Genomic DNA, 16,497 nt, shown 5'->3' on the forward strand with positions numbered 1-16,497 from the left:
AAAGACCCAGTGTCTTTGGAAAGCATTCCTGACCAACCCCCAGGACCAGGCGAGCACTGAGGGTAGTAGAACAGAAAGCTCAGAGACAGAAAGCCCAGATTAGCCAACACAGGGGCGATGTAGAATAGGAGAGAGATAGGGAGTGGGATTTTATTTGGAGCAACGCCGTTGTCTTTGGGACACCGCATTCCTTCCTCTCTCTTTCTGTGAACATTGAATAAATCACTTGGTAAGAACTCCTTTGTTTTCTCTGCTTCTTGGTTGCCACCGTGGGAGGAATAGGATTCCCTGAAGCCTTGACAATAGGTCACAACTTCTGTGACCTTGTTCTGCATAGACCATGGAAGGCTTCCCAGAAGCAGATTCTAGTAGAGATTCTAAGGCACCCAACCTGGTGCCCTCTGGATGTTGTTGCCTTGCTACTCCCATGATGCCCCACCATTGGCTGTGCTGACTGGAGCTGATGGAAGTTGGAGCCCAAAATGCCTGGAGGGCAGTAATCTGGACTAAAGCTGCTCTAGAATACCCATGGCTATGAAACCAGGCTCTACCTTAGCCTCCAGAAAGTATCAGCACAAGAATACTGGCTGAAGAACATCTCCAAGAACTCCCAGAGGCCCTCATCCTCCAGCTGATGCTGATTCTTGTTGACGCGACGGCTGCAAGCAAATCCCTTGCGGTCCCGTCTCCCTCCCTTTTCTCATCCATAAAGCAATGAGGATAATAACAGCGTGTTCCTAGATTTCAAAAGCATGTGGATTACCCAGTCAGATGTTCCTCAGACTCTTTGAAGATGAAAAGAGCCAGATATATTATTATTAATATTATTATTATTTATTGTCATAACCAAATCAAAAGATAGTGGGGAGATGTAATTGTACTGAGCATCACGGTGGAATGCTTGCATGAGGGTTAGTTCAAAGCAAGAATGCACACATTAAAATTTTTATTTTATGGGAGGTGAGGAGAGACAAACCAAAGCAACAATGACTTTAACATTTGTTCTCGCCGCTTCCAGTTTCACTGGCTCCCCTGCGTAGCGGCTGTTGAAAAATTCTTTCTGCTCTCTACTTAAATTAATACAAGTATTTCTATAGCTTCAATTCTTTGGTTGGTTGGCGTCCATCCATCTTGGGAGACAATGGAGGAGTGCGTCTTTCGGGCTGAAGTCAACCTTGCGTTCATAGAATGTAACATGGCAGTATATCTACAATAAAATATAATAATAATAATAAAAGCAATTCAAAGGACTAGGGCGATCAAAAAAGGTAAAGAGTTGCAGAAGTCTGTGTACATAAAAAGTACTTTACGAAAATGTCTGGAAGTCAAAAGAGAAGATGCATCCCAAATCTCTGCTGGAAGAGTTTGTTCGTTTACTTTATTGCATTTTTAAAACAATTACAAAAAAGAAACATCCAGATAACAAAATAAAGGTTTGCCCTTAACAAACCTCCTTGTATTCCCCCCCCTTTCCTTAATAAAGAAACTAACTGCATGTTCGCCTCGCATCTCTCTCTGACCTGTGAATGGCCTGATCGTCCTGACAGACCCTTGACACATGCCTAGAGACCACAGGCCCAAGTGGTTTTCCACTTGTCGCATACCTTCTAGGCACAGGGCTGAGCAGTTTTGCCTTTGCCCGGCCACTTTCCTCGGGAAAACTAGCTCTTTAGTGTTAATCAGAACAAACAGCAATCCAAGGAAGACCTGGCTGCCATTTGTTCCAGTTCAGTTTTAAACCACGGGGCACTGGGGGAAAGAGATTGGGGGATCCGCAGATTGGGATTGGGATAGGGATAAACCTATATGCCTGGAGGCTAGTTGAATCTCTATAAACACAGGGGATTATATACACTGAAGACCAGGTCAAGCAGTTGGTCTTGGCTTGTTGAAGACAGTAAAGGAAACAGATAATCTATTGAAAACAAGGCAGTTCAGGGAAGCTACTGGGTGAGATCAAAAGCAACATCCTATTAATTGCTTTGACTCCTTGTTTTTTTACATGATTTTTATTAAATTTTCTGTTTTACAATTTAAAACACTCATTTAAGCAACCTTAAAATATCAATCACTTCCCTTCTTCTCTTTCCGTGGTTCATTTTACATAATAGAAATCCCTGCATATTTTATATAAACTAGACCATTCAGTATTCCATTATTACACCCACCAAAACTTATTTACACTGTTGAATTTATCTTAATGCTGCCAGCATCTTCAGCTGTACACAGTTATTTCTCATATATTCAATAAATGTTTTCCAACCTTCTCTAAACGTATGTTCTTCTTGTTCTTTTATTCTACATGTTAAGTCCGCAAGCTGCACATATTCTATCAACTTAAGTTGCCACTCTTCTTTGGTTGGGACCTCGCTAGTTTACCATTTTGGGGCTAACAAAACACGGGCCGCAGTAGTAACATAAATAATATTTTTTGACATCTGGGAATTTCCATTTGAATTATCCCCAACAGAAAGGGCTCTGGGTTGTGTTGTTGTTGTTCATGTGATGATTTTAGCTTATGAATTTTATTGTTTAATGGCTTGATCTGTACATTGGGGTACTTTTATAGCTCTGTTTAGAGTACGTAATGTTTTGATAATATAAATGTTTAAAGTCTTTTGTATCAATCCAGTATATTTTCTTTTAATTGTTGAATGATTCTGTGCTGGAGCTGGAGAGGATTCTGGAGCTGGAGAGGAGCTCTGGTGAGCTCTGGCTGAAAAAAAGCCCTGACAAGATCGTATAAGCAACAACCTTACAATAGTCCCCTGATTATTTTTAATCTTATTTCTACAAGCAAGGAACTGATGGATGTGTCTAATTCAACCAGCCATGATTGGAGCACAAAGATTCATAACATCACCTGTTCAACCAAAGTGCTTATCATACAAGACAAGGAAGAATAAATTGCTCAGGGTCTGGCAGCCGATCCATAGGCTTGCTGGCATTTGTTCCAGCAGATATTGGCTATGTTTATTTATTTTGTTTAGCAAAATCTATATATTGCTCAATAAAACTTCTCTCTCTTTAAGCGGTTTACATAAAACGGTGCAAAAATTCTACTTGAAGTTGCAATAAATAGACTTCAAGATGCATAGACGTAATGAATTATCAAAATATAGATAAAATCAAGCGGTTTTTTTTTAAAAAAAATAATGTGCATAATAAAAATTTCACGTTTCGGCTTGCCTAAACCAAAAAGATTTCAGCAGGCATCAAAAGCATTACAAAGAAGGCGCCTGTCTAATAGTAGCACGCAGGAAGTTGCAGAGAATAGATGCTGCCACACTAAAAGATCAGTTTCTCTCAAGTGCAGAGTGTATATTATTTGGCCCTTGTAATAGTGCCAGTCCTTAATGCCGCTAGCATAAAAGTATTGTTTCTGAATCATATGATCCTTTTTGTTTGTTGAATAGGCTAAAAGCCAGCCAGCAAAGCCAAGCACCACCTTGAGCAAAGAACGAGGCGAAAAAGAGAAAAATCATTATCTCCTCCAGAGGAACACTGCAAGGCAGTTTAATAAACCCAACTCCAACCTGCTGAGTCATGACTTTCTCCCTGGCTTTGAGGTTCATCGCGCTTACGTGCTGTCTCAGTCCTGCTGGCCAGAAGCAGGTGGGAGATTTGAAGCCAAGATCCCACGCTGCCGTTGCCCCTGCCTGCCCGCCCTGCTCTGGCCAGGAAACAATCCAGCCTTGTGTAGGGCTGGAAGGGAGAATCTAACTTTCCTATGTGAGGACCAAACTCAACTTGCGATCTTCCTTTGTGACTAGCGATGGATGAATGCGTCAATTTCTGCTTCTCTCAGTTTCTCGTTTTCCCAGGATTTACGTATAAGCTAAACAAGCTCTAGCTTAGGGCCCCACTCTCTTGGGGGTCCCCCAAAAAATTAAAGGAAAAAAACTGGAGGTACATTTCCAAAATATAAGATAAAAAACAAATAAAATAAAATAAAACTTACATACAGCAACACTGTTTTGTGTTGTGTAGGCTCCTATGATGTAAGTCATGGGCCCTGACTGCTTGCCTGCTCCCTAAAATATCACTGGTTTGCTCCTTTCTATATATAGGGTGCTTACATTCTGCATGGACAACATGCGCAAATGGCTTGAGATACGTATGAGGTCCATAAATTACCATATAGCATATATTCAACACAAGAAAACAGCGACAATTTGTTGTTGACAAAGGACAGCTGAACATAGAAAGGGCCCCATTACCTTCAGGAGCTTAGGGCCTCATCAAACCTAAATCCGGCTCTTCTCTTCACGTTCGGTTTTCTACAGTAAAGCTTTGCAACCCATTATTGGGGTGGAAAGCTAACTTGTTTCTACATCAGGTCCAGATCAGGGATTCCGCTGAACAACTCTAGCATGAGATCCACTGGGACCTCTGTTGGAGTGACTGGCCTCACAAGAAAGAAATCATCCAGAGTCCTCCAGCCCATGTTCTAGCCCCTAGCTGTGGCAGAGATCTGGAAAAGACCATGGCCCTGCCAGACCATAATGCCCCTATCCATAGTGAAAGTGGATTTCATGCTCTTTATTCAGCTCATAGTGGTGAGGAGGAATGGAAGTTACCCCAGAATGTCTGCTTTATATACATTATTTACACAATGGGCCCCACATGATTGGCTAATTCTGGGATTCTCCTGTAGGCCAACCAGGTTGCGGATTCCCTTCCACCTGGACCTGGATTGGGTGGCTCCTGTGGACCAATCAGACTGCTGCATTCTGGATCCTATTGTTCCAGGACCAATCAGACTGCTGCCTTTTGGATCCTATTCAACTCAGTATATAACACATAGGTAGGTTTGGATGGGCTCCTAACTGTTGGGCTAACACTCCTCTATCTAGTTTATTCTGCTTTTAGTATTCAGAGAAACATAGTATACATACATTTTTCAAAGCAAACACTAGGTTGTATACAGTGCTAGCCCTTACTCAGAGTAGACCCATTAAAATTAATGGACATCCACCTGTCTTCCCTTTGCAATGCATTTCTGTGCCGTATGGTTTGCAAAACATTCTCAGAGAAAGCACACCTCTTTGAGAGCCTGTAACAGGCTGCAAGTAGGAAGCAACTAAAAAAAGAAACATTTATTTTTTGCCAGAGACAATGAAAAGACCTTGTGAGCATAAAGAGAGGTTGCTCTCTGTCCTCTTTATTCAAACTGTCCTTAATCTCCCCCCCCCCGGGCCGTGGGCTTTTCTCACAGGCTAGTTTTCTGCAGGTATTTAGGTCAGCCACTGAGTACAGAAATTGACCAAAAAAGCCCATTGAGTCATCGGGATTGTTAAAAAAAAGTACCTGAAATGAAGAAGAAGTGGGTAGGGATACAAAACAGTCATGACTGAACTGAGCTGTTGGGCAGCCATAAACAGGTCAGAGGAAGACCGTGTCCCAGCTTTCAGCTGTAACTCCAAGTTGTTACCCTTTACTTTTTGGAAAGACTTTTCAAACTAATACTTCTTAGGTTAGGACTGCCAACTCTTCCCTCTCCCTTTCCCCCAGTCTTCGGTTGTGGGCCAGCAGCTGCAGCTTGTTCTGTATACACGAAACAAATGAAATACTGTGAAAATCCCTGAAACGAGAAGTAATCGACTAGAAATATTATCTTGTGGAAATAAACTAAATAATAAGAAAAATCAAGAAGCCTAAGGAAAAAATTAGACAAACCTAAAATTGAACAAAGCCTTCCTGTTAATTTTTTTTCTAATCAAGCTTTTTGAGTTTTCTTATTATTTAGTTTATTTCCACAAGATAATATTTCTAGTCGATTACTTCTCGTTTCAGGGATTTTCACGGTATTTCATTTGTTTTGTGCAATTTCTCAGTTCCACCACTGTCTTTTTTCTATTGTTCTGTATATGCTAGCAGCTGATGGTAATTTTTGTGCCCATGCAGAGGTGCTAAGTTGCTCCCGATATATCTTTTTTGGGTGGCGAGGGGGGCAATGAACGTTGGTGCACACATGTCTCTCGTCATGCCAGCCCCCTCAACAGCCTGCTTTCCTAATGTTGCTATTCCTGACATAATATGCAGATTAAAACTCTGATTTGCATTTTGTCCCTGAGTGTCCCAGTTCTAAAGTTTGTACACAGCGTTAACAACAACAACAAACAGCAACAGTGCAATCCTATATATGTTGATTCAGAAGCAAGCCCCGCTGCCTTTGGTGGGACTTTATACTAGCTATGTGTGCACAGGATCACAGCCTGAATTCTTTCAACCTCTGCTGATTTGGCCCAGTTTGTCTTTTTTTAAAATAAATTTTTATTAGTTTTTAACATATCATTTCCAACAATAATTAAACATACTTTTACATCTTATACAATTTTTTTTTTACTTCCATCAATCACATCTGAAAAATTTCCAATCTAATCACTTGATATACATTTCTTACTTTCACTATTACATTTAAATCTCATAACTAATATCTCTAATCTTTCTCTGTTTTGCAATATTTCATATATTCCTCCTTACAAAACGTCTTGTAGTCCTACTAGCGTAATTTGTTGATTACAGTTGCTCTTCAAATAGTTCGTATATGTCTTCTAATCTTCTGTGAATCTCTGGTCCCACAGGTTTCGAATCCTTCCTGTCATTTTATCTAATTCTGCGTAGTCCATTAATTTTGTCTGCCATTCTTCTTTCGTTGGAATTTCTTCTTGCTTCCATTTCTGGGCTAACAATACGATTTTGGTCCTGTTTCTCAAATGGAGGATGGAGAAAACTGAGGGACAATCAAGAAGTTGCCAAGCCTGGCTTCTGCTTAAAACATTTTATTCTTTATCTCAATACAGTGGTACCTCGGGTTAAGTACTTAATTCATTCCGGAGGTCCGTTCTTAACCTGAAACTGTTCTTAACCTGAAGCACCACTTTAGCTAATGGGGCCTCCTGCTGCTGCCGCGCCATTGGAACATGATTTCTGTTCTCATCCTGAAGTAAAGTTTTTAACCTGAAGCACTATTTCTGGGTTAGCGGAGTCTGTAACCTGAAGCGTATGTAACCCAAGGTACCACTGTATTATATCAGGGAGCTCATAGTGACCTATATGGTTCTCCTTGACTCCCTTTCACAACAGGGGTAGGTGAGGCTGAGAGACTGGTTCCAGGTCACCCAGTGAACTCCACTGCTGACTGGGGATTTGAACCCCGATCTGCCAGGTCTTAGTCTGATGCTCTAACTACAACAGCATCCAGCACACAAATAAAAATTTGTGGCACAAGCACCAGTTCAATGGTGCAAAGTCAGCATTAAAAGGAGGAAAAGTTTCCAACGATAAAGGAATATGGGCAGTGCAAAACTTCAGTCACGGGAAAGATCCAAGCTTTTGCGCAACTGAGCAGTGGCTTAATATGGTTTGAAATACTGTGCAATCCTCTCCTTGTGTGCTTAGCAATAAAGTCATGCTGTGTTTAATGGGACGTACTTCTTTGGAAAATGCCTTTGGTATTGCAGCCTAAATATTCGTGACAGATGACGTGCAATACTAGATACCTTGATCTGCATTTCCTGTCTTTTGTTACTATTGTATCGCCGGCTTCACGTTATGTAATCCAATCTTTGCTTTGGCAAATTGTTTGCCTTTGTAAAAAAAAAAAAAAAAAAAAAAACTGGGCAGATTGGTGCGCTGAGACGTTCAGGTGTACCTGAAGAATTCTTCCCTCTGGCAGCTCTTTCAACAAATCGGTTTACCTAATCTGGCCTGATCCATACCTTTTGTTACACATGCAAGAGAGCTACTTTCTGTCTCTCTGGGCTTTAGATATGGAATTGATACCTTGTTTAGAAATGGGGGTCTGTAGCTAAGTGGAAGCAACAATAGATCAAAGCAAACGGGATGTGTTGCAGTAGCAAATTTAGATAAAATGTGTGACTGTGTGTGTGTGTGTGTGTGTGTGTGTGTATAGAAATAACCATAAGAAAAAGATCTGCACCGGTTTGCGAACTGCGGGGTGGGGGAATTTTGGGCAGTGGTAATGGTGAAAACCTGCGTCACCTGCTAGAGCTTTTTATTTTGTATAGCAGTGTGATAAAAGTGTCTCTAACTGGGATAGAATTTAGAAAGCATTTATTTATTTCATTTGTGGCACTTTTATGCACACAGGGCACCAAGGAGCTCAGGGTGGCATATATCACAAAAGAGAGCCGAGTGTGGTACAGTGTTGAACTAGGAGACCTGGGTTCAAATCCCGACTCAGCCATGAAACTCACAGGCTCTGGAAACTTGCTGGTGCATTTTAAAATAGTGAGATCTGGATAGTGTGCACACATTTGAACATTAGGATCGTGAAAGCTCCTTTTTTTGGTTTTTAACAGTTTCTGTAATTCCGATAAGGGGACTATTACAGAACTCTTTGTCTCCAAAGGCCAAATTCTAAGGAAAAAGCTTCCCTCTCCTATTTATAGAAAGGATCTTAGAGGGTTGTAAGTGACCTAAGCTTTGGAACACAGCTCAGAAGCTTTGTCTGCAGCTTAAAGCTACATTTTCAGCTTCTACATGCTGCCAGGTTATTGTTACGAAACACAAAAAATGTTTCGGTGTTAAATTCTTTTTAAAGGTGAATGTTTCAATGCTTAGAGGCGATCCATTGAAATTAGTGAGATTTCAGCCCATGATTAACTTGAGTTCTATTGATTTCAGTGCTATTTTTATAGAAAAAGAGGTGCTGGTTGCTACTCTGACTGGTGTGTAAATGGAATTTGTAAGTTATTAGAATGCTGAGTTCAATGATCAAATCATCAATTCTAGCATTCGGGGGGCCAACAAAATGATATAATTTGGCATCTGAAGAATTGACATTATTAATTGTACTATAATTTGGTATTATAATTTGGTATCGACAATGAGGCTTTTATTGGGTTATTGTAACCGAAAAGTAATAAAAAATATTATACAAAAAAGAAAAATAGGTGCTGGAACTCACCACGACTGTGTCCCTTGTTCTCTTATACTGGCAATGGCACCCACCTGAGTGAACTCTGGCGAGTTCTGGCTGAAAAAAAGCCCTGGTCTACTGTAAGTAGGAAACAGACATGAATACCCAACCTGATATTTTTGCATGTTTCATACAGGCTTTGCCTGCCATGATGATTTTTTGGTGCTTTTTTCTTGCAGATTTTTGAAAATGGTATTGTTAAGAAACATGCCTTATAAAATGAACTTCAAGCAATTCAGTGTACAGGCAGAGTTTGTACTCACCGAGGTTAGCTTTTTAGACTGAAAGATTGTATCCTGCTAATGCCACCTTCCCCAAACTGGTGCTGTCCTAGAAGTTTTGGACTTCACCTCCCAACTTCCACAGAGAGAAGGTCAGGTATGTTGGGAGTTGTAGTTCAAAAACAACTGGAAGGTACCAGGCTGGGAGGGTTGAACTAGTAAAGACAAGCTGAGCATTCTCGTCACCAGCAAACGCTTCCAACCAGTTACAATAATGAAAATCTGAATTCAGACTGAAAATCTGCATGCAAACTTGCACACACATGTAAAACACACAAAGGCACAGGGGAAGGCAGTGGAGTTAGTCAGGACAGGCTCTGCGAGCACCTGTAAGCTTTTATAAGTGGAAGAAGAAGAAGAAGAAGAAGAAGAAGAAGAAGAAGAAGAAGAAGAAGAAGTAGTAGTAGTAGTAGTAGTTTGGATTTGATATCCCACTTTATAGTGGGATATACCCTAAGGAGTCTCAAAGCGGATAACATTCTCCTTTCCCTTCCTCCCCCACAACAAACACTCTGTGAGGTGAGTGGGGCTGAGAGACTTCAGAGAAGTGTGATTAGCCCAAGGTCACCCAGCAGCTGCATGTGGAGGAGCGGGGAAGCGAACCCGGTTCACCAGATTACGAGTCTACAGCTCTTAACCACTACACCAAACTGGCTCTCTTGAGTCATGTGCCTACAAAGGTTCGTCTCTTCGGGGGCTAAACACTGGGATGCTCACGCACCCCTGGTTCTTAGAACATCTATGGATAATAACTTCACTTGTTCAGGTGCCTGGAACTATCTATACAGTTGGGAAGACCAACATGGTACCCTCTATCATCTCTGACCATTGGCTTCACTACTTGAGCCAATAATATCTGAAGAATCACAAGTTCCCCAGTCATGCCTTTTGCCTTCCAGATGTTTTGGGGCTACAACTCCCATCATCCCTAGCTAACAGGACCAGTGGTCAGGGATGATGGGAGCTGTAGTCCCAAAACATCTGGAGGACCAAGTTTGGCCATGCCTGAATTAGATGCACAATGAAGCCCTCTAAAAAGCAGCAGGATGGGTGCATCTCCAGGAGTAATAGCATTCTAAACAAGGAAACAGCAACAGGGAGACAGGAGAGCTTGGGAGACAAGAAAAAATAAAATCTGATGCTGCTGTCTCCACCTGTCCCTCGGGGAAACTGAAAATTAAAATTTCAGCACCTGGAGTGACGTATTTCCTAAAATGGATAGACAATTTTCAGATGCAATTTGGCTTCTCCAAAATGGCCTCAGGTGACCCAAAGAAGAATATGCAAAACCATGCACTTCAGAAACAGTTTAGGAAGGAAAACAGACAGCAGAGCCTTTCCAGAAAGGATTACAAAATGAAAAGACAACACACCTCCACAAATGCCATTCGTCACAGTGGGGCTTGCAGGACAGCCTGCCAAAACCAGTGACTATCTGACAAAGGCCTCGTGTGAGTTCCTGGTTCCCAGTTCCTATCCTTATCACCCCCCCCCCCCAGCCCGACAAAGTATGAAACAGTTTCATTAATGGAAACCTTCATGCTTTTGCACTCCATAGCATCCATCTCTGTTATGTACTGAGTTGAATAGGATTCAAAATGCAGCAGTCTGATTGGTCCTTGAACAATAGGATCCAAAATGCAGCAGTCTGATTGGTCCTAGAACAATGCAGCAGTATGATTGGTCTGCAGGAGCCATCCAATCCAGCTCCAGATGGAAGTGAATCCACAACCTGATTGGCCTACAGGAGAATTCCGGAATTAGCCAATCACGTGCAGCCCATTGTGTAAATAATGTATATAAAGCAGATACTTTGAGGGGACATTCATTCCTCCTCACCACTATGAGCTGAATAAAGAGCATGAAATCCACTCTCGACTCTGAGTATATTTCAATCTCCAAGACCAAGCAACGGTCCCCTTCAACCTGCAAGTATCCTTTCCAATCAAAACCATTAAATGACCCCTGGATAGTTAAGTCCAGTCAAAGGCGACTATGGGGTGTGGCGCTCATCTCGCTTTCAGGCCGAGGGAGCCGGCGTTTGTCCACATAGTTAGAAGCTAGAAGCAAGAATGTAAACTGGGCAGTTGGGAGACAAAGCCACAGCTGATTTCCGCTCAAATCCAAGACTGTAGCTATGGGAGAAGCAGGACTCTCTTGGGGTGTTAATGCTGTGAACCCCTCCATCGTAGGCTCAGGTTGCATATATGTGTAAATCATATATCAACAAGATACCAATGCCTCTGCTGTACCTCATTCAAAAGGAAACATGAACTCTGGGTTCTGGAATCATGCACAGCTTGGAGATTGGGGTGTCTTTATGACATATGGCTCACCAATAAATGCACCCATTTGCCTTCTATATGCACCCAGTTGCCCTCTGGCACCAAGCCATTTTCTTTATTACCTAAATAGCCCATTACCACATCAGGAAGCTATTCCTGGAATTGAATCTACGATGGATGCAGGAATTAGAAGGGGGCTCAAGAGCCAGCAGTTACGAAATTAAAAGATACCTGCTTCTTGGGAGAAAAGCAATAACAAACCTAGACAGCATCTTAAAAAGCAGAAACATCACCTTGCTGACAAAGGTCTGTATAATTAAAGCTATGGTTTTCCCAGCAGTGATGTATGGAAGTGAGAGCTGGACCATAAAGAAGGCTGATCACCGAAGAATTGATGCTTTTGAATTCTGGTGCTGGAGGAGACTCTTGAGAGTCCCATGGACTGCAAGAAGATCAAACCTATCCATTCTGAAGGAAATCAGCCCTGAGTGCTCACTGGAAGGACAGATCCTGAAGCTGAGGCTCCAATACTTTGGCCACCTCATGAGAAGAGAAGACTCCCTGGAAAAGACCCTGATGTTGGGAAAGGTGGAGGGCACAAGGAGAAGGGGACGACAGAGGACGAGATGGCTGGACAGTGTTCTCGAAGCTACTAACATGAGTTTGACCAAACTGTGGGAGGCAGTGGAAGACAGGAGTGCCCGGCATGCTCTGGTCCATGGGGTCATGAAGAGTCGGACACAACTAAATGACTAAACAACAACAACAAGAGCCAGCCTACCTCCCCCAGACTCGTTACACTCCACCCCCTCCCGCAGAAGAAGACATCTGCCTCCAGATGTACAAACAAACAGCAGAACACAGCTTCTCTGCAGAAAAATAACAGACACAATAGCAAAGGCTTCGGAAAAAGACAATAAAACACAATAACGCTTTTAACCCAACAGCAACAGCTTATTCCTTTCAGGCAAGCTTCCAGTCCATTTTCAGGAAGACTTTCGCCTCACACATGCACATTATTTGGTCTTTGTTTTTGGTTTGGTGTGCATTATTTGGTTGCAGAACTGCATTACAAACTTCAGAGGAGTGGGAATATCGAAAGAGTGTTGTGCTTTGGTTTAATAATAATAATAATAAATTTTTATTTATACCCCACCCTTCCCGGTTCAAAAACCGGGCTCAGGGCAGCTAACAACAAATTTAAAACACTTAATTATAAAAGCAACATAAAATACAGTATAAAAACATGAATAACAACACAATTCAAAAATCAGTTTAGGGGAAATAAGCATTAGATAATCCCCAGGGCTAGCTGGCTGAATTGGTCCTACTTGGGCCAGCGAGGAGACCAGGGGAGAATTAGCTGTGGGGTCTCAGAGCGGCTGATCTTCATAATAGGGGAGGGGGATGGAAGAGAAGGGAAAAAGAAGATCAGGCTGAATTCAAATTAAAGGCCAGGCGGAATAGCTCTGTCTTATAGGCCCGACGGAAGGCGGTTAAATCCTGAAGGGCCCTGGTCTCATGGGACAGAGCATTCCACCAGGTCAGAGCCATCACTGAAAAGGCCCTGGCCCTGGTGAAGGATAGTCTTTGTTTCTTATGGCCCGGGACCTCTAAACTATGGTTATTCATGGACCTTAAGGTCCTCTGTAGGGCATACCAGGAGAGGCGGTCCCATAGATACGAAGGGCCTAAGCCACATGTATTGTTTCAGAAAGCATGAATCAGGTAAATCCATGTGAAAAGTCAGACCAAACAGAATTTCTCCCTCGGCCCTAGAGTGGGCTCAGTGAGATTGGGTTAGGGCCAAGTGTGTATGACCTCCCAGCCCATCAATATGCCCTATATGTTGGGGGTGGCGTCTGAATAGGGATATTGGCTTCATAGGAAAGGAGAATTCTGCAATTAGGAAAACTACTTTCCCCAACATACTGTCTCCTGTGATCATACATTCCAATCCATCCCTGTAGCATGTAAAGCCATTGTGAAGATCCTTGTGTGTGGTGATGATGATAAAGCCATTCAGGAATCTACTAGAACCCAGTCAGCACAAAAGAAACCAAACAATTGTAGCTGCAGCGTTTTGTGCCGGGAGAGATTTGTTATTTTATATTACATGTTTTGATTTATAGGTGGTGTTCAGCTTTACCTAAATATCTAGTTATTCAGCAGCTGGTATGAGTCAGCCGGATAGGGGATTAGTGTTGAGGTTGTTTTTTTTACAAAAAAATATGTGGTAAAATATGCTTTAATCATGAGCTACAATAGAAGAACAAGTTTGGTCACATCAAGTAATTTTGGTTCTCTGAATACTGCTTAGAAGTGCATCATCGCTCCTAGATTCCCGAAGTGCAATGGTCTGACACAATTCAGCATAGAAACACTGATTGTAGAAGGCTGAAATGGGCCTTGACAGATGAGACATAGAATCATTAGTGGTTTGAAAATGCATGTTCCATCATTCATCTTCATTCGGTTTGGATGCCTATCTTGAGCCACCGGCCTGCCTCCTTTTCTTGACTGGCAGGCTAACATCATTTTCTCTTTAACTGCTAGGTCAGTGGCTCACACATTTCTTAATCTCTTGGGAATGTTCTCCATATTGCAGCCTTCAGCAACCTGGTTTCAGGACCAGGGCCGGATTTAGGTTTGATGAGGCCCTCAGCTCCTGAAGGTAATGGGGCCCTTTCTATGTCCAGCTGTCCTTTGTCAACAACAAATGGTCACTGGTTTTTTGCGTTGAATATAGGCTATGATGGTAATTTATGGCCCTCATAGGTATCTCAAGCCATTTGCCCATGTTGCTGTGCAACCAGTCCATGCAGAATGTAGGCACCCTATATATAGAAAGAAGCAAACCAGTGATATTTGAGGGAGCAGGCTAGCAGGCAGGGCCCATGACTTACATCAGAGGAGCCTACACAACACAAAACACTGTTGCTGTATGTAGGTTTTGTTTTATTTGTATTTTATCTTATATTTTGGAAATGTACATCCAGGTATTTTCTTTTAACATTTTTTGGGGCCCCCCAAGAGAGTGGGGCCCTAAACTAGAGCTTGTTTAGCTTATACGTAAATCCGGCACTGTTCAGAACTACAACTCCTGGCCAGGAATCCTGCACATCTGTTGTGTGATCCTTTAGAAGACACCATGCTTCATTGTTCAGCTCCCCTCAGTTCCCTGGGCTGCTGACCTTGCCTTTAAAGCCTCATCATCATCATTTTTTAAACTGAGAGGGTGTTCATTACAGACTGTCCAAGCGTCCCTGTTTTCCAGGGACAGTCCCGGATTTACAGAAGCCGTCCCGGTTTCTGCTTTGATCCCAGAATGTCCCACTTTTCCTTAGGACGTCCCTATATTCATCAGATAAATGTTGGAGGGTATGCAGTTATGCCACCCCCAAGTTAAGGAGATAAGTAACTATACAACCTTTTGAAGGCAGCCCTGTACAGGGAACTATTTTTTAAAAAAATAGGAAATTTAACGTTTTATCATGCCTTTATATATGCTGGAAACGTCCCAGAGTGTCTGGGGCAACCCAATCAAATGGGCAGGGAATGATGATGATGATGATGATGATGATAATGGAATAAAACATCCCAATTTTCATCAGAGAAATGTTGGAGGGTGTGTCATTCAGGTTATAACTTTTGACTTTCTTTTCCTTTCCAAAAAAAATTCCTGTATCATAAAGGGATAAACTTTTGCTTAGAAACACTGAAAAAGGGACCAATTCTTCTCAATTGTGAAAGAAGTTCACCCTGAAAGGAAAAGTTGGAATCACCATATATGTAACGTCAGTACTCATAAGTATTAGCACTTTTTAAAAATTTATGGAACTGTTTAGAAGTTTTACAGCTGTCTGGAACTTCCTAAAACTGCTTAGAATGTTTTTAGAAGAATCCACATATTGGTCTATAGAAAGAACATGCAATCAAAGTGATGTGGGAACTTAATGGTGTTTGCAGCAGAAACAAAGGCAAACCGCAAACTCAATTTATTCTAAGCAATAAGAAGTGATGTACAGTGTACAAAACATGTACAAGTATTATAAAATTTACACGCTCTCTTTTTCCTGTATTATAATACATGCTGTGCATATTACACCATACATTATCCAGTTGCATATACAGAAATCAATTTATTGATTTAGGGGTGACTTCCCCCCAAAAGATTTTGAAATGGCCATTCATTCCTTTGTTTTGAGGCAAATGTTCATCTAATTAAACTACAGGAACATAAGGTTGTAAAAAATAGTTATAACCTTGATGTTCATCTTTGAGGTGCCATGTGATTTATTTATTTTTAGTTCTAAAATTGTTTTCTTGGTCGCCCCTGAAAACTGTTATTTTTGTTACAAACCTAAATAATTCAGGAAATTTAATTAGAAATAATTCCTAAATGAAATAGTAATGGTTTTAAAAATGATTTTTATTAAACAAACAGATTGATATAAAACAAACAAATATTCCAAATATTACGATGAGAAAAGAGAAGAAAAATACCTAAGTGAACGGTGTCCTTATTAGAAACTTTGGAAAGAAAAGATATTTAAATGCCAAACAGATTGGACTGATTACAGCAGCAGACCTGGAAAGTTAACAACGATCTTCTTTAAACCTTGAAGAGAGTCAGTGATATGAAATAAAGAAAATCCAGAGCTAAAGTTTAGAATAACACGCCTCTCTCTCTCTCTCTCTCTCTCTCTCTCTCTCTCTCAAATAAATAAATAAATAAATAAATAAATATGGAACCAGAACTGGTCTAGCTTCTTTTGGTGAGAATTTAATGAAAGAGATTAAAGGATCCCAGTTATCAAAAAATTAAATAATGATTTTTAATACAGTGCACCATCACAGCATATATGAATTCTACCACACTGAGAAATAAACGTGTGTCAGTCTATTGGGAAGTTACAATGAGAGAAATCAGACCAGAGACAAAAGAAATGAGGAAAAAGTAGTGACTGGGATACAAAGCAAA

General features: G+C 41.3%; 1 long non-coding RNA gene across 1 annotated transcript in view; it reads right to left on the reverse strand.

Moving 5' to 3' along the window:
- Positions 1-929: 929 nt before the first annotated feature.
- Positions 930-16,497, reverse strand: part of LOC309522151 — a 48,105-nt gene continuing 32,537 nt past the window's right edge. Inside the window, exon 2 of the long non-coding RNA XR_014214918.1 lies at positions 930-1,207. This is a non-coding gene — a long non-coding RNA (uncharacterized lncRNA). The remainder of the gene's footprint in view (positions 1,208-16,497) is intronic.

This window comes from Podarcis vaucheri (assembly GCF_965113315.1).
Source record: "Podarcis vaucheri genome assembly, chromosome: 17".
Classification (NCBI taxonomy): Eukaryota; Metazoa; Chordata; class Lepidosauria; order Squamata; family Lacertidae; genus Podarcis; species Podarcis vaucheri.